A 24,382-nucleotide genomic window follows, 5' to 3' on the forward strand; every position below is an offset into this window, starting at 1 on the left:
CGTTGCGTTTCCTTTCTTTTCAGCCTGGAATAAACCCATTACCTGTTCCTTTGCATCACTTTATGTTCGCAACCCTAAAGCCAATGACAGGATAGGACAAAAAATGTGCACCGAAGGCAGGCAGCTCTCGGTCCCACACTATTCATTCTGGCCTATTCTACAGCAGACAGTGCAGAAACCCTAACCACACCCCAGCCAGGCTCCAGCTCCACCTCAGCACCCCCCCAGATGATGTGTAGCTGTTGTTTTTATCACAGCAGTGATGAAAGCCGTGTTCATTACACTGCAGCTGAGTTCAAAGGCCCTCTGAGATTTACACGTTCACAGTTGTGTTAAAATTACTCCATAAAAAAAAGAGCAAATAGTTTATATTTAAAGATGTTTGCATTGCGTTTCCACATGACTCAACCAGTGGAGGTGTTCATTCAGAGATTGGATTGAGGCCCGTAGACAAGATTCTGCTTTTTCCAGTCTGGGCCGGGTCATACTGGAACCCTACAGTCCAGAGGTCGCCGGTCCAGTCTGGGCTGGGCAATACTGTGACCCCACTGTCCAGAGATCAACCTACAGAAAACAGACAAGCTAGATGAACTGACTTTCTTATTATTGCTAACGGTTCTGATATGCCAAGCCCTTAATCAAACATGATTTGAAAGCTTTAACATAGTCCATTATATTTGTTTTTGCAAACAAATATGGATTTATTGTAATTCACAGCATAACACCTAGAACACAAACAAGCAACGTTTGCCCATGCCCACTGTCAAGCACAGCCAGGCCACACACTGTTCGCAGTGGGCTGGGAAAAGCAAAATCTGACTGAGGCCAGCAGGGGTGTCATACAAGCTGGAACAGGTGCTGGCAACTGGAACCACAGTGTCTACAGGGGGCAGCAGTAATTATACGCAGACTCAAGATAAAGAGCCCTGCTCTGGCTTTCTCATAAGAAAACAAGATCAGATTTTTTCCTATGCCTCTCCACTGTAATGCAAGACTGGGGAATTCACGAAGATACGTTTTGGGACTTGAATCTGTACTTCTTGGGTTTTTCCAGCAGCGCAGAATGCTTCAGGCAGTCTCTCGGTGCGTCTTCTGGAAGTTCTCCCTGTCCTGGGGTACTTTTACACAGCAAACATCCCCTTGTGTAATGGCCTCTTCCAACCTGGACTCTCAGAGGTGGCAGGCCTGCCAAAGCTGTCAGTTCACTGCTGTTAGTGACCGAGAAAGAAGGCAGGACAACTCAAAGAGAGGGAGAGCTACAGTAAGCATCAGTGCCAGAGATCGACAGGAGGGCTGGGACGCTGGGGGAAATATATTTACATTTCTTTGCAAAAGCCACCCAAGAAACAATTTTATCCCCCCCTGGAAGGTGATGACATTTAACACATTAACTAAATTCCCAAATTAACTGATTTTTAAATATATATTATGAGGTAGTTTATTTTTACAAATTCAGGCTGGAGAGCTGCAGGCAGGGCTAAACAGGCCTCCAGGCAGTCAGGCTGCACTGTGAAACTGTAAATCGTAGGTCCTGCTGCACCCCGACTTTGAAACCGATCTTTTAAAATTGCTCCTGAGCTACAGAGTCATGGGGACCAATCTGCTCTGGCAGCTGTGCTGGAAAAAACAAAAGGGTTTTCAGGCAGGGCCGCTGTAAACCCAGGGTTAGTGCATCACAGCTCTGTCACGCGCAGTAAGCCCGGCTGACCCCCTCAATTAAGTCGTTAGTTCAATTAAGCAATTAAGCTCTCAGGGCAGCAGCAGAGCCTGGCAGCCTCCCCAGGGCGGTTTGGCTGACTTGCTGCGACTCCTTGCAGACAGCTGACCAGCAGGTCGTAACAGCGCCTAAAGGGAGGACTGTTTTTTTTTTTAATCAGAATTCTAATCAGCAGCCGGCGATTTCTGCTTTGCTGCTCCCCACTCTGACAATCAGCTTGGATCACCATGAGGACCCCCAGACCCACCCCAGAGCGTGAGCATAGTGCACCTTTCCTGCGACACACCGTCCCCCCCCCTTCCAACCCCCCAAGCTGAGAATCTCCTCAGACCAGAGATGATCCCGGCTTCCATAGTATTACACAGACTGGGGGCAGCTCCCAGCTAGATGGGGATGCCAGAGCATTCCAGGGTTACCCCTGCCATTCCAACAGCTGACTGGAGTTACCGGGCACAGCACCGCAGCCTGTAATACACTATCAGAGTCTTCAGTGGGGACTCGAACCCCCGACCCTCTGTTTAGGGTTAGGGTTCCAAAACCTTACTTTCCCCTGCCCCCTCCCCTCCAATACTGGCAAAGTGCATGCTATAAAACACTTGCCGTGGGACTCGAACCCGCGCCGTTTCCAAAAGCCAGCAAAGGATTTTGACCTCTGACCTCTAGTTCCCAGCCTGCCTCAGGCAGTGGTTAGCCCACGTAGCAAAGCCTGATGGGAAGAGTCCTTTCAATCCCTTCGCCACACCTCTGCCACTGCGTGGGAAGCTAAGTGCATTCAGCAGATGTTTCAGGAGAGATGAAGAAGAAGTCATAAAGCCAGAGCAATATTATTCCCCTCTGAACCACATCACCCGACACTGATAAGCCCCACGCCAAGGCCCTTATCCCAGAGGGCACCAGCAGTTTCACGGTTTATCACAGTGATCTGTCACATGGACTGCGCCTTTCCCATGGGGAGGGGCAGAATTGTTTGAGTGCGTTTTGCCGCATTTCTTTTTTAGAAATTTCCCACACTGCCTTTTCAAATGCCCTTGGGAACGCCCAGCAGAAAGTCCACTTTGCTGGCAACAGTGCTTTTGATGTTTATAGAATGTTTCTTGTCTTTTTTTTTTTATTTCCCACGCTCGGCCTGTGTTGACGTTTCGCATTCAATTCTGCAGCCCAACAACAACCGCCACCACAACAACCGTGATGACAACTGGGGAAATAAAATGTTTTGTGGGACAGGAAGCCGAGCTCACAACAGGAATGCCACACACCCTGCCTTTGCCCCACTGGACTGGCACCAACTGTTGTTGCACCCAAAAGATTAAAAAAAATGGAAAACAGCCCCAAGGGTGTCAGGTTTGAAAGGCATGCACTGCCATGCCCTGTAAACTCTAGCGATCAGGAAGGACGAGAGTAAATGCTGCAGCAACTTAAGCTACATAAAAGACAGGACCAACACCCGTAAACATACCATAAACAGGATATAGCAAGTCAGTCAATGTCTGCTACATATCAAAGGTCAGGATTTAGAGCAGGGCAAAGCAGTTCAACTGATGCTACATATCAAAGGTCAGGTCAAATATCCATAAAACCCCATAAAATTGTGAAACAAAACTTCTTTCTGAGCCCGTACTGTGTATAAGGGTTGCAAACCCCTTTCAGGGTGTCTGTTCGGAGGGGCAGACCCAGCACCCGTTGCTGTCCTTCAGGTGAGTAAACCTCAATCTGCACAAGGCTGTGTCCTGCTCCTCTGATGAAGAACTCCCTGCAACAATTTTCTTAAAATGGTCTTTTTAAACCTAAAATGAGTGAATGCCCTGCTTTCTTTTGGAAAAAAAAGACCTCCAAATTCTATTTAAAACCAGGCCTAGGATTATTGAAACACATGAACTTCATGAATTCATTATCACCAACCCAGAGGAGCCAAAAGTCAAGCAGAAGGATCTAGCCCAAGTGCCACCTTGATCTAAGGACAGCCTGCAGTGAGACACAAGATTAAAATAATGACGATACTCGACTCGAAAACAACGTGAGCAAGCCTCTAATCTAGGGATCGACAACCCGCAGGTGGCCAGCTCAGCGTTCAAACACGCGCACAATGGTATCGGTCGACAAACAAAGACTGGCTGCCAGAGTTAAACAGTGCCTCCGCAGGACCGGAGCCGTCCGGTGATCACATCGCCAGGCCTGCCCTATCAGGCAGGTGTTTGACGAGCTGTCCAACTACCCCCCCACTTCCCCCCCGGACACTACCGATGACACTCAACTGAGAACAATCGCCTCTAATACTGTTCAAGAAAGCAGGCAGTGACAGGAAAGAGCCCTTACCGGCATAGTTAATTACAGGACGCCAATACAGTATGCGTGAGCGTGCAGGGCAGCATGCCCCCTTCAAGTGAAAGGGGGCAAGAGCCCTGCCGCATTACAATGAGAAGATCCGTCTGAGCGCTTGCATCAGACCCTGCAGGGCACAAGCAGCAGGTAAAGCCGTGGCTGTGGTGTTTGGGTCTGCTCCTTTCTGTGCCGGGTGGTGTCGGATATCAGCTGATGCCCCGGAGGCGAGGAAGCCACAGTGCAGCCTTTGTGTTTTCCGCGTTTTGATCAACTTCGTGGGGGACCAAAATGTTAGGGTTTATTAGAAGGTTAATCGGAACTGCTGCTCTCCTCCAGTCTTTAGCAGGGATGCCTGAGCACCCCCGTCAAAGGACACAGAGGGGAGCTCAAGCTCCAATATTTTATATCTTTGTGCCATCCGATTAATTTTCTAAACCGGACGGTCGCTGGCTAGGAGAGAGGTAAATTGAAGTTTCAAGTTATTTATTATTTATCTGCAGCAGACTGGCCTCCGGTTTCGTGCACGTAAGGCTATTTGGTTTCCTCAGGCATTTTTCTCTAAGCAGGCGTTACTTCTGTCATACTTTTTCAACTGCAAAGATGTAGAAACATATTGACTACTGGGCCAGTGGAAGCTATGTCTGTATTGAAGTCTAATGTACATGCACACTGGTGCTGTCATGTTCTGCCTTTAAAATATCCCACTGGCACACAATCCACATAATAAAAAAAAAAATTACAAATCTATTAAACTCCAACTTCTTGTATGCTCTAGGAACTCGTTACTCTTTTTACTTCCTTAAATTTTCATTTATCTCCGGTCAAACTTGCTGCCCTTTACTCTCATCACCACCTCTGACGTCCTTTGGCGGTCAGGCCCATATTGCAGTAGTAAACATATTTCCCCAGAGAGTGGTGAGCTCAGCAGCATCATCAGTCAAGCTCTGTAGCGAGTTTGGCCAAACGGTACAGGACCAGTTGGTGGATCCCCAGCCCTTTGCCCACCCCACCCCGGGCTTCTTGTGGGTTTACCAGATTGACTGCTCCCACCTCCTGCCTGTGTCACATTCCAGACAAGCCCGGACCTGCGCTCACACAGCCTTGGTATGCAGTAGGTGGCAATGCTCTGTCTCTGTGCAAAGAACTGCTCCATGGCGATGGCTGTGTAGCGTCACAGAGCACAAAGAATAGCAATAGACCAGGGCAAATTCAACCGCTATTTATCATGTAACCCACCTATTGGCTACTCTGCACTGGCTTCCAGTGGAGTTTAGGGATCAAATTTAATCCAGTCAGTTTTAAAACACAGCTTCTATCTGTAAAAGCCCTGAATGGTCTGGCCCCGTGTTTGCAAGCTGATGTCACCCACATACTCCTCAGCTGTGATTTTGGATCAGTGGACTCCAGCTTGCTTTGCAGGCCAAAAAGGCAATAAACCAATTGCCCATGCCCTGCGCCAGTTGGCTCCCAGCCTGTGAACCAATCCTCCCAAAGGGAAATGCCTGCGCCACTATTTCAGAATCGCAATCTTTTCGTTTTGTGTGGATGTTTCGTATGCATTGTCTTTTTTTGAATCACCATGCATAACCTGACACCGAGGGAAACATGCAAAAAATAAATTGTTCAGACAATGCATGCATATTCACATCCTCATGTGCAAAATTAAGCTTCTGCATTTCTTCTGGTGAGTAAGGTTGTCACCATAGATTGCTTCACTAGACCACAGGAAGCTTATGAAAGAGAAGGAGTGATGTAATAAATAACTTGAAACTTCAATTTACATTTGTTTTAACATATCTAAACTGCTTATGTGCATGTGTGAGCTCGGGTATATGTTTGGCTGTGACTAGACTGATGGAGTCCCGCAGAGCGGCTCACCGTCGGACTGAGGGAAGAACTGTGTGGTATGTGCAGCCACGCTCAATGTTGGCTGGGAGGGGCAGAGTTCAGCTGGGGTTCGCCAGCCTGGCATGGCAAGGGCATCGCGGAAAACGAAAGTGCAATCGAGCAGGGGCTTTACCGGACCTGTCAAGGATGCTGAAGGTCTGGAATTTCAGAAAACTCCCCGACAGGGTGGGGACTTGGCTCAAACAGCCCAAAGAGTATGACTTATTAACGCCCCCCTCCTCCTCCTCAATGAAATTAACAAAACAGAGATCTAGCAGTCAGGTTCTGCTGCCTCTGCCTCATTAATTCAAGAACTTCACCGAGGCATGGAAAGAGAGACTTTCTTCCAGGGTGGGCAGGTTAGCAATAAACATGCAGGGCCCTTCGCAGCAGATCACTCCCCTGACTCCCGTCTTCCCCTAGTGCATCGTGGGATTGGAGGGGCCTCTGAATGACCCAAAGCCCGCGGGAGTCCGAGAGATGGAGGTCTGCGTCTCCGACAGGAAAAGGTTCGCCGCCGAGGAACAGAGGGCAGAGGGTTTTTTTTTTTGTCAGCAGGAGCTCGGGCATTTTCGCACCCAGCAATCATGCGAAACCTGAAGTCGAGAAAAGAAGACAGAAACCTAAAGGTGTTGCAGCAGCTGCAGAAACGGGAGCCGGCGGCGACTAACTCCTGCACCCGGCCGAGACCCGGAGACTCGAGCGCGCCGGGAGGCCGTGACCCCTCCTCGACTCGGGGCTGCCGGTGGGCCAGGGGACATGAGTGGCTCCCCTCCCCTTCCCCCTCTGCTGGGCTCCCCATTGAACACGCGAGCCTGAACGCGAGACCCGTGACCCCCCATCAACACGATCGCCCCGTTTCTGCAGCCCAGTGACTCTCTCAAAGAGGGGGGGGAGGGAGAATAGATAAAAGCCACACACTACACAACCAACCAAACAAGAAAGGGGGACTGCGCAGAACGCAGCTTCAGCTGGCGAGGCCAGCTAACAACCTGGGCGCGTTAGGAAGAATGAGCGTGGTGCAATTGGGCATGGCTGGTCAAATGGGCAGGAACCGGCCCTGCGGCCTCCCTCTGCACCTTGCTGGGTGCCTTCAAGGGGAGATATGCCACTTGTATGCCAACCTGTCAGCTGAATACCTCTCCTGCCACGTCTGCACGTTCCAGCGCCACCCCCTGTCAGCTCAGGGCATGTCAGTTCAGATAGGCTGCCATGCAGGGGGAGCAGCCAAGCATGTGTGCTGGCCCTCCTTCTCAGCAATTTGCACGCTCTGTTGAACTCGGTTAGAAAATGAATCGATTGCTGATATGCCAACTGCTTCCCCCGATTCAGGGTTAAGGGGGAACAGGAAAGAGGTGGGGTACACCCTGGATAGGACAAGTGCACTGCAGGGCACACACACACACAAATTTTCACAGAAGTCAATTCTCCTGCCAGCATGTCTTTGGGCTATGGGAGGAAACCTAAACCCACATGGAGAGAACATGCAAACTCCACACGGACAGCACCCCAGGAACTGAACCGGGAGCACCCACCCCTGCAAGACGGCACTGCTGACCACCGCGCCACCCGTCAGCAGCCCAATGCAAATGAAATTCAAATCACACAAATGGAAAGTTGGGTGGCGACTGATACAGTACTGATAAAGAGGAGGGAAAGACTTGGTCAAGCTCCACTGCAAGCACATATGCATCCTGCTTTGCTGGTGCAGGACTCGAGATAAGACCTCTTTTTCTGAAAGAATTCAAAACCCTGGCTTTGGCTTTGCGGGCTGCCATAGCAAATAGTGTATATGGTCATTTCAGAGCACTGGTGGAAACGAAACAAAAGAGCCCCAGTCAGGCACAAGGCCAGATCAAGAGTGAAACACTGGTCTCATGCTGTGAGGACTCATCTGAGTGCAGCTTACCCGGTCCACTCTGTGGCAAGAAGCCCCAGACATCATTTGCTATTTCTCTTCTCTTGCTTGGAACAGGAGTTTGTCACTGTAGTGAACCCTGAAAGCAACAGCACATGGGCACAGCAATGACCAAAATGAGAGGAAAAGTTCTAAGGGAAACGCAGCAAGTGTATCGGGGAGACGCTAAAACGTGCCACGCAATCCTGAGAAGCCCATGGATATAAATGAATAAGGCAGGCCCTTTTCACTAATATAATTGCTGTAATAAAGTAATTAAGAAACAGCAACTGAAAGGTTCTACATCCTGTGCTGCAAGAAATGAAGAGGTAGAAAACAACAAATGATTTCCTGCTTCTCACCCTTGATAAAAAAACATGTTATCAGGTAGGGTTTTGATCCTAAAATAGGACCTTACTTTTTTTTCCCCCCCCCATACGGTCGCCAGTTTCCCAAAACACACTCCCAGATTTCCCAGGACTCGGGTTCCCCATTGTGCACTGCACAAAACACACGCATTAACGCACAGGACATGTGTATAGGTCGTGCCAATCTTCAAGGACTTAAAACGAAAGGTGAAATGCATCCACACATACGATAAGGGCTGGCTGTAGAGGGCACCTGGCCTTTAATAAATAAGAAAACTGTGCTTCTTTGAGAAGGGTGTACTGCTCGACTCAGGAGAGGACCTCAAGGCTGGAGACCAAGAGACCCCTGCCACATCCTGTCTAAAAACGGAGCCGGGGAGTAAACGCCCAGACGTTCTCCTTTATCTTGCAGCATAAACAGATGAAGGCTGTGTGCGCCGTTTGAAGATCAGGGCTGTGAAGAATTAATCTCACATTCTTCAGCACGGCGCTAAAGGCTTCCTCTCTGCTCTCGCTCCACTCCCGGAACCGCAGTCAGCTGATTTCAGGGAAACTTTGTTTTCGTAGCTTTTTAAAGCTCCACAGCCAGCTGGGATTGGTTGTTGCTATGGGGAGGTGGCAAAAAAAGTTTGAACAGCTTTGAGCCAATCAGGTTTCGCCCCACACCACACAAACAGACCCAGTGGTATTTTCACTTTTCTAAGCAGGAGGTTTCTGTTTCTCGGGTTGGAGGCTGAAAAATAAATTGCCACATCGATCAGAGTCCTTGCAAACAAGACATGATCTCAGCGGCGGAGAATATACGAGGGCCGCAGTTGCCTTCCTCTTGTATAAAAACTGCAAAGCTGTTTTAAAAAGGAGAACTGGAATGATAAACTGAGGAGGCCCCTTATCACTGAAGCCTCTCGCCTCCAAATTCAGATCTTAACTTCAGCCTTTGAAGCACATAGGTGACAAGAGATGGCTCACTTCTAAGCCGTGCATTGCAAGATTACTTGGTCATTAAGCAAATGTTTCTGCTCAGTTTACGCAGACTGAGACAGAAGTGAGTAACACTGACCCTGAAAAACCACAGCGACTTCCTCCGCCAGGTCTTAGAACACAGAACCTGGGCTCAGGTTGCTGGCACCAACAGGTTGCCAATTCTAGAAAGTCATGGTCAAGGCACAAAGAGTGGTGGGTATCTGGGTCAAGGCACCCAGTCATGTTGGTAAAGAGCGTTCCCTGGCACCCTTCAAGACACAGCTGGATGAGATTCTCATCTCAACAACCTGCTGAATGACAAATGTGAGCTAATGGGTCCCCTCTCCTGTGCAACCTCTCCCCATCCTCCGATACGCTTGCATTTATCCGAAGGACAGAGCAAGAATGTCATCTTTCCTCGGGGTGTGCCCTAAATGATGCACCGCTGAGTCACTGCATTTCTGCAGGCTCCGGGCTGCTGCCTCATCACATCCTCTGACCCCCAAGAGTCCTTTATGAACTACCCCGTCTTTGCCTTCGTTTCTGGGCAATGCATTAGGGAGGCCAAGGTGAAAACACTCACCTTCCCCTGCAAGGTTTCTGCACAGCCTGCGTCTCCACACTGCATCGGTCTCCTTTTGCAATAAGGAGAAAGCAATGATTCCTTTGCTACTGCACATATTTCAGTATGTGCCGTGTCTGCAAGAGCCCCCAAGCCTTAGATCATGTTGCAAAATCTCAAGCTACAGTATTGGTTTGGGGGTTAAAAGTGCACAACTGTCCTGTGTATTTTTTCCCAGCCACGCAGCAGTAAGGATGCTGTAGAGCAAGGAATTGCAAAGCTCTGTAAAGACAAGATAAAACGTTTGCCGTTCGTACAAGCCGAGTTCCTGAAGCACCCAGTGAGATCCAAAGATTAATAAGGCTGTGGTCCACCTGATTCACAGCTGTGAAAAACTGTTAGACAATTTGCATCGCTTTGTTCTTTAGATGAGCTTCTGTAGCTAATTTTTAAGTGTTAACCCTGATCTGTATTTTCTAGTGCTGGAAGTAGCCTTTCACTTGTATGGGTGTGTCAAATCATATTACCGATGCAGTAAGTGTGATAGATAAGTTACTACAACACTTCAGAAGGGTTGAGCTTGAGCTGCTAAAAACATGCAGTTGCTGGTTCTGATCAATGCTAATTCAAGCCTGTTAAGAGCTTGTTTTCTTCTCTTCTTAGCTAAGCTGCTTTAATACCATCCCATCACTGTTATTATAGGAGGAATGTAGGGTCATGGGTTCTGGTCCGGCCTGGAATGGGAGACCATCATGTAAGCAGAGTTTGTAGACCAGTAGATGGCGCTCCTCCCTCTGGCTTTTGGAATTTCTCACATCCCAGCATAAGGACTGGGGACATTGTGCTGCAGGAGGTCATGCTTAAAGGCCAGATCCCATGGGATTGTTCATACTAGATGGCGTGTAAGCCTGGTGGATCACAGGCACAACACCACTCTCGTTTCACACAAGTCTGACCTACCTCTAGATCTCCCTTAATTCAATCGGTGAAGCACTTTCTCACTCGTCCATGTGATCTGCTACTGCAGAATGTCCGCTGTGTGTCAGACTAGAGGGGGGGGTAAGAACTTCAAGGTTGAATTGATGCCCTTCTTACAGGCAAAGCACTTTGCAAACCATTTCCATTTATAAATTGTTGAAAACTGCCCTGCAGAAAGGCAATTGTTTGGGAAAGCAATCACAGGAAAGGCATCGAGAGGAGGCCGTTTGGTCCAATACACCTGTGGTGGTAGCGGTGGGATCATAAGTAAGAAAACATGTTTAAGAGCCTACTGAGGAACATGAACCCTTTTGTAACTTGGTATTAGCTGGATTATCATTCAGCAAAGTAGATCTTCAAAAGGGCCACCTATGGGAAATATCTGGCACTGGAACATATGAAGCGGTTGGAATTCTGAGCGCCGCTGGCCATAGGAGTGTGGAAATTCTAAGAGCAATGAGTAGGACACCAGCTGATATTTCGGTACATGCTGAACTGGTTGTGTGTCATTTTCTACCACATTCCAGCTGGGAGTAGAAAGAAGTATAAAATTGTTCAAATAGCTCAAATTATTCATGCAACAGGTCAATGGTCTCCATTGATGCAGGGTTCAAGACCGTGACTCCGCACAACTGTGTTCCATCCTTGCATGTGAAAGCAAACCTATTGCAAAACTGGGGACAAAATGTTGTTCCCACTTCTTATGCCGAGTGAAGAACATCTAATTTTGCCATAAATGGAGCCGAGACGTTACCCACATGTAATGCAGCAATGATTTGCGACTACTGATGACCTGATAAGCCATATTTTATGTAGTGTCTTTCATATTCAATGCATATCAAAATGCTACACAGAAATAAAACTTGTAAAACCATAATTGCAAAGTTTAAAACCAAATCAACAGCTGACATGCAATAACACCGTAAAACCCAAAGAATGAAAGTAAGCTTTCAGTTTTAAAAGAGCCGGCACAAATCCTTCAGACGATCGAGCCCTTTAGTGAGGAGCTAGAAGAATCATGATCTCCAGAAGAGTGCTGTTTCATCTTGTGTCTTCACAAGCCTGGGTCAAGGGAGGGAAGACTTCCGGGTGGAGTTTAAGGGGAGAGAAAGTCAAGAACACAATTCGGAACAAAACCATTCACTGTTAGGGGCAACATTTTGGATTTGACTCTGAAATCCACCAGTAAGCAGCATTAAGACTGGCACAATGTGTTCAAACGAAATAACTTTCCATTTATCTTTTTTCTAAGCACTTCTTCCAATTCAGGGTCATGGGACTCGCATGTCTTTGGATCATGGGAGGAAACCCACATAAACATGACAGAACATGCAAACTCCACCCAGACAGCACCCCAGGTCTGGAATTGAACCCAGGGCCCCAGCACTGCCAGGCAGTAATGCTAACCACTGTGCCACCAAACCACCCAAGAGAACTTTCCTTTGGCTAAAATTCACAGCATCCTCCATGAAGTATATAACCTTGCTCAAGTGCAATGCCCATGCAATCGCCATACCATGCAGACAGAAGACAGTGGTCAGGATTTCATCACAAAACCAGGTTCTATTCTGGTAAGTCGCCTTGCAGTTCCTTGCCGAAAAGCATCACAGACTGTTTTTTCTGTGCACATTTTTTTTTTTAAAGTGCTCAACAACACTGCAGTGTCGATTTTAAGGGGCTCGAGCAGGAGGAGGCATCATCTGTTCACAGTGCACGACTACCTGCGGAGAAACAGAGGCCAAAGCCCAGATAAGAGCCAGCCTGTAGCCGCAGATAGCCAAAATCCTCTCAAAGATTTGTCTGCTTTATAAACAGCGAGACAGACAGGGTCCCCTGCTACACGTCAAAGCGCAGGGGAGACACTACGCTAGCGGATAGTGCTTTCATAAAGAGGAGGACAAGAGAGAAACAGTTGAAATGGGGAATAAGGAATGCTGGGAAGGCTGTTCAGAGAGCACTTCCTGCTGTACTGTCAGCAATGCAGTTATTAGCTCAACATCTACAGGAATTGTCTGACGCACAGCAGGAAACTACAAAAAAAAAAAGACCAAATTCTTATGAAACCAAGGTCTCGAACAGGGTAAAAAGGAGCGGCACCCATCTCAAGAAACCAAATGGTTGAAAACTGACACCCCCAGCGCATTTTGTGTATTTTCTCCCACAGAAGGAAAATGAGGAGTTTTCTCAGCCTTTTCCAGCTGGGGAACCCATTTGTAACGGGATCACTCTCATGAAGAAAGCCAGGCTTTACTAGAACATCGCTTGTGAAAGAGTGGTTCCAATAGAAGACGACCAATACTAAAGCTTAAAACAGAAGTCCGATCAACCGTCCCTGTGAGTGTCACCACAGCAGAAACCACTGTATGAGAGAGTCTGCATTACTCAGTACTGGAGCAGACATGAGGCCCCCTGTACAGTGTCATGGGACCTAAAAGAACCACAGCACTAAATATCGTCACCTCAAGAATGCATTAGAGTCACTTCCAAACGCATGTAGGTTTCAAGTGCTCGTTCTTCGGAATAGGAGCAAAATGAACAAACAGCACCTAGAAGCAAGAGGCCTTTCAGTTTGAAAAGAGGGTTTCATACTGACTGTCTGACCCAAGGAAGTCATAGGCCCCTGCCCTTTGTACACAAAGCAGAACTCCAGAAGAGCAGCTGTCACGACTTGCATCTGACGGAGCTCAATACACAACGTTCGGATTCCTTCACACCTCGTAAACCTGTTGAAAAGGAACACCGGAAACTGAGGTTTCAGGGTTGTTTAAGTTCTAAAATAACCATTAGCCCATCACCAGAAAACGTACTCCGTGGGAACAGAAGCGGATCACTTGATAAATAGAGAAGCAACAGTAAAAAAAAAAAGTCTGATAAAATCTAAGAAATAAGTCTACACCCCCCCTCCCCCTCTGGATTACAGATAATAAAATACAGGAACTTTACTTTAAAAGTAAAAGAACTAAACTGAAAAATTCCTTGGGTAGATAGAAAAACGACACATAAGAAACGCCAAATCAGAAAAGTGCTGGCCAGACCTTGAAGCAGTGTGTGGATGCCAAGCTGGCGCCTGGGAACATTCTTTGGACAGTCACAAGCTATATTTTGACTGGAAGAGTGAAACGCGAACCATGGGGCATAAATGGAAACTAAGAGGAAGTACATTGAAAACTGAGAACTGGAGGCACTTTACACTAAGAGTTGTGGGAGTAGGAAACTGCCCTGCTGACGTGGTTAAAGCTGATCCAGAGAAACGGCTGGATGAGACCCTGGGAAATATGTTAGAAGAGCCACTACAGAAAGGCCTTCGTAAGCTGCGGACGCCTGGTTGCATTTTCTTGCAAGTCAGAGCTTGATAAATATCCCAGAGGCTCCCTAAAAAAAAAAAAAAAAAAACACTCCCTGCTAGAGAAGGGAAAAAACAATGAGCTAGCTATTCCTTTAGCTGCAGAGTTATGTTAAGAACCATGAGGTAATGACTGGCTCTGTGACCATGTCCTTCCCCCAATAGCTTCAACCCTCCATTTCCACTCGGCATGACGCTACTTTAAAATAACGGGCCTCGTTCTTAAATCGGGCGCACTACAGCCCCTCGCGAAGGACCGCCAACAGATGCCAGTGACATCAGGAGGAGAGTAAACATTACGCCATCTGTTTCTAAAAAGCTGAAAGTGACAGCATTTGTTGTCCTGTGCCCTCTGTGCTGCTCGGCAGGGGATAAGTATCGCTTTGCAGAAACTGCATCCAAAAATATTAACTTACTCTGCTGCCTCCGAGGTGTTATAACAGCCTGTGCAGCTGCAAAAGGGTCAGCTGTGCAAAACTATTGCAGCAATTACCGACAGGCTCTACGGCATGGATCGTGCTGCGATAACTTGCAGTACAAGCCCCTGTGAAAAAAGATGCATGGCCTTTTGTAAAAGGGGCAGTGAAGCATGCTAGTGCAACAGAGGGTCACTTAACTTGCTATAATAGCACTTGGAGAGGTGGGGGTGGGGGGACGCATATTAACGTTGCGCAGGCCTCTGAAGCACAGCAGTATGCACTTCAGCCGGTGACCTGCAGCTCCTCCTCCCTTCCTTTCACTCTCTCTTTGCCTCATCTTCAATCCTGCCTTCCCGAGGGTATGAGCAGTTGGCAGTGCAAAAAGAAAACAGGAAACCAATAGGCCTCCCGCAAGCGGATTAAAAACGTGCTTTGCATATTCTTTCAATGCTCTGTGCAGGCTCCTTCGTGTGCTCTCGGGTTTTCACCATTACATGAAAGCATACCATGGTAAGCTCTCAAGTTGTTGTAGCAAAAGAAAGCAAGCAGTTGGCGTGACCCTACTGTGTTCTGTCTTGTCAGTGCAGTTTGGATGTTTAAGTCCTGGAGTGCTGCTAACAGCGGCTCTCCAGGGATATCACCTGGGTCAGTAACGAGTCTGGGGTTTGCATTAGCTGCTTGGGAAATTGCCAACGAGAAGATCACAACTTCTGCCAGGCCGTGGGATTGTGCGGTGTTGTTCTGGAGCGACGGACACTTGCTGCGTTCCAGCACACAAAGCCAGGAAAACAACCTGCCAGCTGGAAGCAGCCTGATGACGCAGGGAAGCAGGTTTTTTAGCATGATTCTTCTGGAGATCTGAAAGCAAGAACCGAAAAACCGGGGGGAAAGCTCCACACGCGTTTCTCAAATGTCAGAGCAGCTCCTGCATGCAACAAGCATGAAACATGGGTCCATGTGCAAGAGCCTGTTGCTCCTAAAACCTGAAATGGATCAAATTATGCAATGGAGCGAGGCAAGCCCTGGGTCACTGGTGCTTCTGAACACATGCCACCCAAGTCCACCCCAAACGTGCCAGCCCACATAATGAGGCTAGAAGATGTATACTTGGCAACATTACACGCAATGGGGGAGAAGCCGCAGGTGAGATTTTCAATTCTCTCAGGATGAGCAAGACAGAAACCAAATTCAGGTGAGTAAGGATCACAAATTTGGGATTTAAAAGGAACATAGTGCCTGTCCTATAAGCACAGTGCACCAGTGGGACAACAGTGCATTGCAGGACACGCACACACTTTAGAGACACCAACTAACATAGCCAGCATAGATCCGGGAGGAAATGGGGGCATCTGGAAGAACTACCCCCCCTTAAAAAAAGAATATGGGGAGGGGAAGGGAGGGGAGGAAGAGACATGCAAACTCCATACAGAATGTGCCCCTGTTTGGAATCAAACCCAGGACCCAAGAGTTCAGAGGCAGCAGGCTAACTGCTGTGCCCCAGTGCCAAAAACAACTTGCAGGTTGTAAACTCCTCAAAAAAACAAAAACAAGGGAAGAAAAAAAAGATTCCAGCAACAGCACACATCTGTTTTGGAATCTCCAGGAACACAAAGGCCTAACGGGCTTAACAGCACATCTTCCGGCATCGCTCCGGCTGGTCCTGCCAGCTGACGTGACCTCCGGCACAGGGCCCGGGCTCCTCTCTCTCTGCTCGCCCGTGCGAGAACAGCTATCTCCGTTACTGCTCTCGTGTGCGCTACAACAAAGGAGGCGCTGTGTACGTTTCCAGGCCAGCGTCGCTGAAGCAGAAGACCAGCCGTTAGGATGCTGCGGTAGACCACTGCTCGTTTCCCCTCCGGGGGATATCGCCAGGCTCTCTCTCCCAGGCTCCTGTGCAAGAGTGGAAAAACATCCCAGGCTAGTGGCGAAGGATTACTCAGCCACACAGTTGAAACCAATGACCCTCGGACCACCTCTGCTGCAGACCTTCCAACCGAGCTACTAACATCCAACATCCAAGGCCCCACTCTCCAGCCACTCTCCTGTGTTCATGCTGCTCCATTAATGATCACGATTTCACGACACTTCACTGCAGGCTGGCCTAATTTCCCACCCCACCATCTACATGCCAAAGTCATGGAGATCTGGGTCTGTAACTTCTAAGACTCCGCTCTGTCAGTTCACATTGACAGCAGAGGTTGAGAGTTCAGCCCAAACTCTAAATTCAGTTCAGTTCCTCCTCCTCAAAACACGAAAAGGACTCGAACCAAGGCAGCCACTGTCAGGGACTGCAGTCGCTGTTAATGACTTGGCTCCCCTGCTCTTCGGGGAAAATTGCTTTGGATACAAGCTTTGACCAAATGATTAGTTTACTAAAAAACAAAAATCACTATTGGTTTATATATGCAACTTGCACATATTCGGTCTTAAAACAGCCCCAGGAGCAGAGCAATTTCCCCCTGCAGTTATTTTCCTCATTGCAACATCATAAATCAGACTTGGATTAATCAGGCCTGGGATCCCATGAGCAACGGCTTGTTGATTCGTTGGGCTGAGGGCGTTGACATACAGCTTGTGCTGCTTCGCACCAGATCTGCTCGGAGCTCCCATGTGCCCAGGGAACACCGAGAGGGAGGGCAGCTCCTGTGAGCCAGCAGGATTCTCGTGTGACACCGTGCCCAGGAAGCAAAACAATGACTGCTTTATGGCTGCAGAGTGGCAGTAAATACCGGCTGTTCAGCTTTCCCATGTGAATCCGAACGCCAGATTAAACAAACCAGCGAGTATGATCCAACGGGCAAGGCACCCGGGATCGTTTCCTTTCTCCTCGTGCAGCTCGGAGCCTCTGGGTGGGCGGCAGTGAAGGGAGGGGATCCTCTCTCCTCCTAAAGGAGCAGCCCATTTTTACCCAGTGGGTTTCCAGCATCACGTTCACAGAGACAACTGGAGACACTTGCACGATCATGCACATGAGGAGAGGGATTACAAAACCCGGGAACTCTACCCCTAAGGATATCGGAGAGTCACCTTCTCTCATCTCCTTCAAATCCACACCCACTGCCTCTGTTCTTTACTCCCCTCTGCTCCTACTGTACTCTATTCAGCACCCCCATCTACTGCCTCCTCTCATGGTGCATATATACCTGGTGTATTTTCATCATGGTTGTTGTTCTGTAAAGCACTTTGAGAAGCCACCTGTAAAGGCGCAATATAAAAAAAGGTTATAATTGTTCCCTAAAGACAAAGGCTCATCCCAGCTCATCTGGGGGTCAGAACACCTATAAGAGCATTGCAGCTCAAACACAAGACCAGTATTTACATGCTGCAGTACTCATATAGGCGTTCAAAACCATATTATGGAAACAAGCAGCACTTCAATGACTTAATTGCTATATTGATTCCGATACAGATCTATAAAATCATTGAAGAGTACCTTATAGCACACTTGTACAATGGGGGGGAAAGTGGAGGGACTGTGAGCTGTGGTTTCCCGAAGCAGAAGATCACAAGTTATCAAAGCTGCGTCACAAAAACCACGATTCTCAAATAATCCCTGCCTCCCAATTCCAGAGCCCGGTGGAGAACTACAGCCATTGTTGAAGAAGAAGGCTCTTGCTCTTCCCTATTCTCAGAAAACAGCATTGGGTTTCGCTTCCTGGACACAACAAATAAACTAAAAAGAAAGTCTGAGGGAAGTGATGGGTGAAACAAAGTTCCATTTCCCTAAATCGGGGTTCCTCTTGAATAAAACAAAGCCGTCACTGCGCTTGGGGTCGGAAGCGCAGTCCCACAGGGCCTGGGGCAGGAAGAGAAAAATCCCCTGCTCGAAACTGTGCATGCATGGGCAGCCCTGCGCCAGGGCATTCCAGCGGGGGCTGGAGAGGACTGGGGTGACTGTAGGGGAATCCCAGCCTCTGTTTTCTATGGGGAGGGGGGCACGCTGGTGCAGTGGTCAGCATCGCTGCCTTGCAGTTCTGCGGCCCTGAGCTCAATTCCAGACATGGGGTGCTGTCTGGGTGGAGTTTGCATGTTCCCCCTGTGCTCACAGGGGGTTTCTCCAGGAGCTCCAGTTTCCTCCCCCAGTCCAAGTATGTACTGGTAGGGTAACTAGCTACTGGTTCTGTGAAAACTGGCCCAGGTGCGCGTTTGTGTCCGACTGCCCTACACTGGACTGGTGTCCTGTCCAGGGTGTACCCTGCCTTGTACCCCTTGCTGGCTGGTATAGACTCCAGCTCCCCTGAATTGGATGACATGGTTAGGAAATGGATCAACACCGCAATTCTTTTATTCAAAAAGTCTACTCATTTGACCCCGTGTTAGTTTCATTCCATACAAGTCACTTAAAAGCTGCAGCTTGTAAAATGTAATATTTAACTCATTCTTTAGCAATGCAACATTTATAAATGAATCTAAATCTCAGAACAAAATGACCAACCACTTGTTGGTTAACTGCCTCGCAGGTAATATGCAATCTGAGCATCTCATCCAGCAAACCTTTGTGGTTTGGAAGCGCCTTCTGTTTGCAGTTTTAAAAGCATTCCTACATCCTTTTCAGTGAGCCCGCTAGTGAGTGATTCACTGTTCATTCTGAAGTCTCCTGGATTGACCGTCAGCATCTTTGAGGACCTTGAATACTTGAAATGGGTCTCCTCAGCCTCCTCTGTGCAAGAGGAAAGAGATTCAGTTCCTCCAGCCTGTCAGTTGGACATTGCCTTAAGTCCCAGAACGCATCTGGTTGCTCTTTCCTGGACTGAATCTAGAACAGCCCTGTCTTTCCGATAACATTGTGGTCAACGCACTTGTAGAGCATAATCTAAATGAGGACAAACGAGAACATTATCAAATCTTCAACTCAAAGGGGCTCTGTTAAATATCAGAAAGATCTGCACCATGCAGGCTCTCAGAAAGGCACCCAGGTCTCAGTCACCCCAAGAGCCCCGATGAGTAACGCCCAGCTGGGTGCGAACAGCCATCCAGGGAACCCCACATGGGGGTGTTGGTAAAATCACCCTACCAGGTGGGACCTCCAGGACTGGGGGTGACCCTCCCTATATCATGGGGGGGGGGGGGGGGTCCCAAAGAATGCCCCCTCCCCCCCCAGGCACATGAGGGTCCTAATACAGAGATGAGCTGTTCATGTTCCAAAGCACCATGGAGACTTAACTACCCACCCACGTTCCCCACTAAGGAGCATAGCTAAGCTTTTTCAGAATGACTTCAAGTAAGCCAATTTGCCAGAGGGGCTATTTAAATCCACCACAAACAATGCTCATTTTACTACAAAAATGAGCGTTAAGGGAAAAATAAAACAACAAGCCTGTCTTTTTAGTTCAGGACCTCACCACATCCATATTAACAAGTAGTCAAAGTCCCTCTTGTCCTGTAAAATGCATCCAGTGCAGAAAAACTGTTTTCATAAAACTGTCATGATTAAGGATTTTTCTTCCCCTGGGTATCAAGCAATCCAGGATTTTACAAGCCAAAAGCTGCTCGAGCAGATTACAAAATGTACACTTCAGAAATACTGGACCTAACCTAGGATTTTCTTTTCTTACACAGGAAAGATGTAGGGGGGCACGTGGGTGACCCCAGACTGCTGATCATGCTTTACTGGAACGGGCTGGTGCCCTGGGTCATGCCGTTCTGGTTTCCTTCCGATCATTCCCCTCCCACCCGTGTCAGCTCGGCACGGCATCTGACAGCGCAAGCACCAAGTCACACGGCCACCCAGAACGCAGAAGTCATGATCAGCACTGGACCGGGGGGTGGGTCATGCCGCCTGGCCATGCATCTCTACCCCATTTCGGGGAAAAAGCAATACAGGAGCCGATCAGTTTCAAAATCCTCCTCATGCACATTCCCGCGTATTCACGGACAAACATGGGCGTCATTTCTGGACACTCCACTCGGAGCGCTTTACAGGTAATGGGGACTCGCCAGTCTCTCCTCCCCACACACCAGCTCTCGGTGGGGAGGAGAGCCGAGTACCGATACGCAAGGTTCAGTTTCCTCGAACCTGCAAAAGTGCTCTATACTGAGGGTCACATTGTTTCTAGAGCCGAGCCATTGCTCCAGGGAAAGACGGCTCCAGCCCTTGTAGACTCGCCGCCTCCGATCTTTAAAATGGCTTCATCGGGCTGGTTAACTGGATCGGCCGTTAGGATCAAGTGGTTCCCAACTGAAATCCTGCTTCAGTCAGTGGGGGTGTGGGGTACCCTCATCTCGACATTGGCAGTAGGGGGTTCTCCCTATCGTGGGGTCAGTTCCCCCTTGTACCTTAAGGTTCAACAGAGAAAATGCAAGCTACTCCAGCAGCCCGTGGACATCCAATTTATTTTTTTAGATGCTTCCTCCAATTCGGAGTCCGGGAGGGGGCAGAGTCTACCCCAGCAGGACATTGTACATCCTGCATGGGACATTAATGGGACACTTGCAGCAGGGCCTATTTTCCCAGAAGCCAATTCAGTCAGCTTCAGACAGTCTTCAGCGTGTGATAGGTAACCACAGAGCACCTAGGGGAAACCCAGGTGAATACAGAACATATGAACTCCACACAGACAGCACCCCAGGTTAGGAACTGAACCCAGGACCCCAGCAATGTTAACCACTGAGCCAATGGGCATCCCAAAGGAGCATCATCATCATCCCCATCTCCTGGGAAGTGCAAGTCAATGACACCAACACAAACCACTTTGGAAAAGGTGCTTCTGAGTTCCAAGTCTCTTAATACTTGTTCTGGTCTCTGGTGTTCTGCAGATGCAACCTTTTTTTTTCTTTAAAACGGGCCACAAAGGTTCAGAAGAGAAAATGGCAGCATCTCAGGAAATGACTTCACTGTCTGCTGATGCATGAGAGCACGCCGTTTTCCTGACACAGCAGGAAAAATTCGAGGCACAGCTGACAGGAGCCTCCCATGACCTAGACATTTGCAAAAAAAATTTGCAACTGCTTCTTCCCCCCCCACCCGACACCCTACATGCCATCAGGCTAAGAAGGATGACCAATTCCTAAATCTGAGAATGATTTAAAAAAAAAATCCCTGCTCCTCCACCAGGATGTTGGATGGAGAAGTCACACCCACGCTGTAATTTTTCCCCAAATTTTCAGCACCACTCTGCCATGCTCTGAAAGAACTGAATGGCACTTCCCATCAGCCTGTGCGCCGCACTCACGCCAAGCTCCAGAGAGGGGCGTCACAAGCAACACCAATCACCAAGGGGGGGTCTCACAGGAGGATCCCCCACTGAGGGGGAAAAGTGGTCGATAAAGATGACATGCTCAGGTGCATGTTCCGAAAAACTCCCCCCCTAAAATGGTTTCATTTTTTTTCCAGGAAGTTTGAAAGAAAACGGAAGCGATTACGAAAGGATGGAAAGAGAGAACCACAATGCGTCATCCTCGGAAAGGACAGAACAAAGATGCGAACCGGCCTCTTTGGTCTTTCCGGAACCGGAAGCGATCCGAGAAAAAGCCTCTTCTCCCTCATGTTACCTCATACGTTTCCCCACTAAGAAACTTCTAACTTCTCCAAATGACAGCGCGAGGAGAGTGGGAACACCAGTCTAGTCCAGTCCTTCCCGGAGCACAGGACAGCCGGCTCCAGGGGTCAAGAGGCAGGATTCGTGCAAAGGTGCAGACGAAGTGGACAACAATGGTTATTGCAGTATGAGATTAATTAACGGGGCACAGGGAGACACTACTCAACCACTTTAAAACTAGCAGACCCCTCTCCCCAAGCCTCACTAACAACCCGATCAAACTAAGAAGCCCGATCTTGGTAGTCAAGTCTCCCTGAACGTGAAAACACTCAACATGAATTCAAGTCAGAGAAATCGCCTGTTTGCATTGTCTGATCCTTTCATTCAAACATTAAACTGAATCGTACAAGTCCATTAAGCACGTAATAAGCAGAGCACCTCTCTTATTGTTCAAACCGAGAGCGATAACTGTGCACACCGGACCAACAGCCTTGGAACACTTGTCAACTTGTTTGACAAGACTTATCAATTCAATTTCAACCGCTATTAACTGATGATTGCTCTGCAAGTTGCAAGCAAATCCTTTGGCTGGTAAACAACGCTATTACGCACGGGGAGGGTGGGTCAAGAACAAGTTGTGTGTTCTTGCAATAGGTGTTGTGTGTAACGAGGCTGAGGAAAGAGCACACAGCGCACACGAGACACATCCCGCACGTAGTCCGCGCTCGCGCTCTTCCCTCAGCCCTGGGCCAGCACGTGCGGAGGTGCAGGGCTCCGTCTTCCTCTTGGGCTGTGCGGATGCGTCGCAAACACATTGCGCTTAAAAAGAGAGAGCTGGCCACAGTTTTACAACTTGTATGTTGAGATGCATATTTGACGGGACGCGCCCCTCTTTATACAACGTCCTCCTCTTTTTTTTTTTAAAAAGAGAGAAACAAAAACAAAACACAGGTCTTCACGTTTAAGTTGCGGGGTCTCAAGAGGAAACACAACGACCATCTGTTCTGAAACAGAAGTCAGGACGCAGGAGTTCCTGAACACACCACCTAACTCAGCTTAAAGCCGCGTTTTGAATACGGCCATCGATATAGAAACAGTATTTTTAGTCGTTTCTGGGGGAAACCCCACTAACACGGAATTATACCCCCCTCCCTCGCGAAGCTTGAGCGCGCATGACGCCCGATGAAACAGCTGCGCGTCGCCGCGCTCTGTGCGGCTTCAGACAAACACGTCTGTATTGACGGCTGGAGCTGGTTATTCACCAGCATGTGACTCGCCACGCCGGTCGTGAAAGCAGCTTTCCTGGCTTAGAAACGATCCTACAGGGTAAACAGGCCAGCGGCTGAGGCTAAGACGCGTGAGAACTGGATGTGGATCCCTACCTTTCGGTGCACAGCGGGGTGGGAGAATAAGTGTTTTTCCCACACCAACCTTGGTGTTTAAGAAACCGGGACGCTGTTAATCATCTACGCTAGATAATCAGCTTTAATTAGTAAATTAGAACAGGTGATAACGCTTAAAGACAGCTGCACGGGTTGGCGGTGGGTTTTTTGAATGATTTAAGGCAGAGGTTCCCAGTCTCTGTCCCTCCTGCTAGTTTTCATTGCAGCTGAGGTCTTTATGTAAACGACTCCTTAACTGAAACAACAAGTCTCTCAGAACCTTTGCAAGTGTTTTTTTTGTTTTTGTTTTTCCCTACTCACAGGTTGGATTTTTTTAAAAAGTTACATAAAAAACATAAGAGTTCGAAAGCGACCTCTGATTTCTTAAGGGCTGGAAGTGATCACGCTTTTATTAATGATCATCAATTGTCTTAATTGAGGGGTGATGGAACAAAAGGCTCCGGGTGTCTGGGTCTCTAGGATGGGGAACCCCTGGTTTAAGAGAAGCTAAACCTCCCATGAGCCCATTATTCAAGTTTTATCAAATGTTTTCTCCAAGATGACCACCATCTTCAGGGTTTGGACAGTAGTCCGAAGGCTGTTGATTAAATGCTGAGTTCGGAGGCTTCCTATAGTTCCTTCTGCCTGGTAGTGCCAACACGATGGGGTGTCTGTTTTCTGCACAGAAACTACACCTGATCTGAGGCAGATGTAAATGCAGGCCTTATGCGAAGGGGCACCAGCAGGGCCATTTGGCCCCGGGCCTCACCTCATGGTGGGGGGGCCCTCACCTCAGCCAAGGGTGCGTGGCCCCCCACTTTAACCCTGTGGCTGTTTCTCGACTTGAGTCGCATTTGGAGCTTTTCCCATATACTGCGATTCTCGACTCGGGTCCACGACGCTGAATCTGCCCTTCTTTAGGAGCTTCACAATGCCTGCCTTCATCTTCCCATCATGCCATTCTTCACATTCAGATATTTTTCCCCCTCTTCCCAGACAACAAGGGGGCCTTTTCTGAGCTCTCAGCGGGCCTGCGCGGACGAGCCTCTGCCCAGTGGAAGAATCATCG

The sequence above is a fragment of the Atractosteus spatula genome, chromosome 25 (genome assembly GCF_055471065.1).
Source record: "Atractosteus spatula isolate fAtrSpa1 chromosome 25, fAtrSpa1.hap1, whole genome shotgun sequence".
NCBI lineage: Eukaryota > Metazoa > Chordata > Actinopteri > Semionotiformes > Lepisosteidae > Atractosteus > Atractosteus spatula.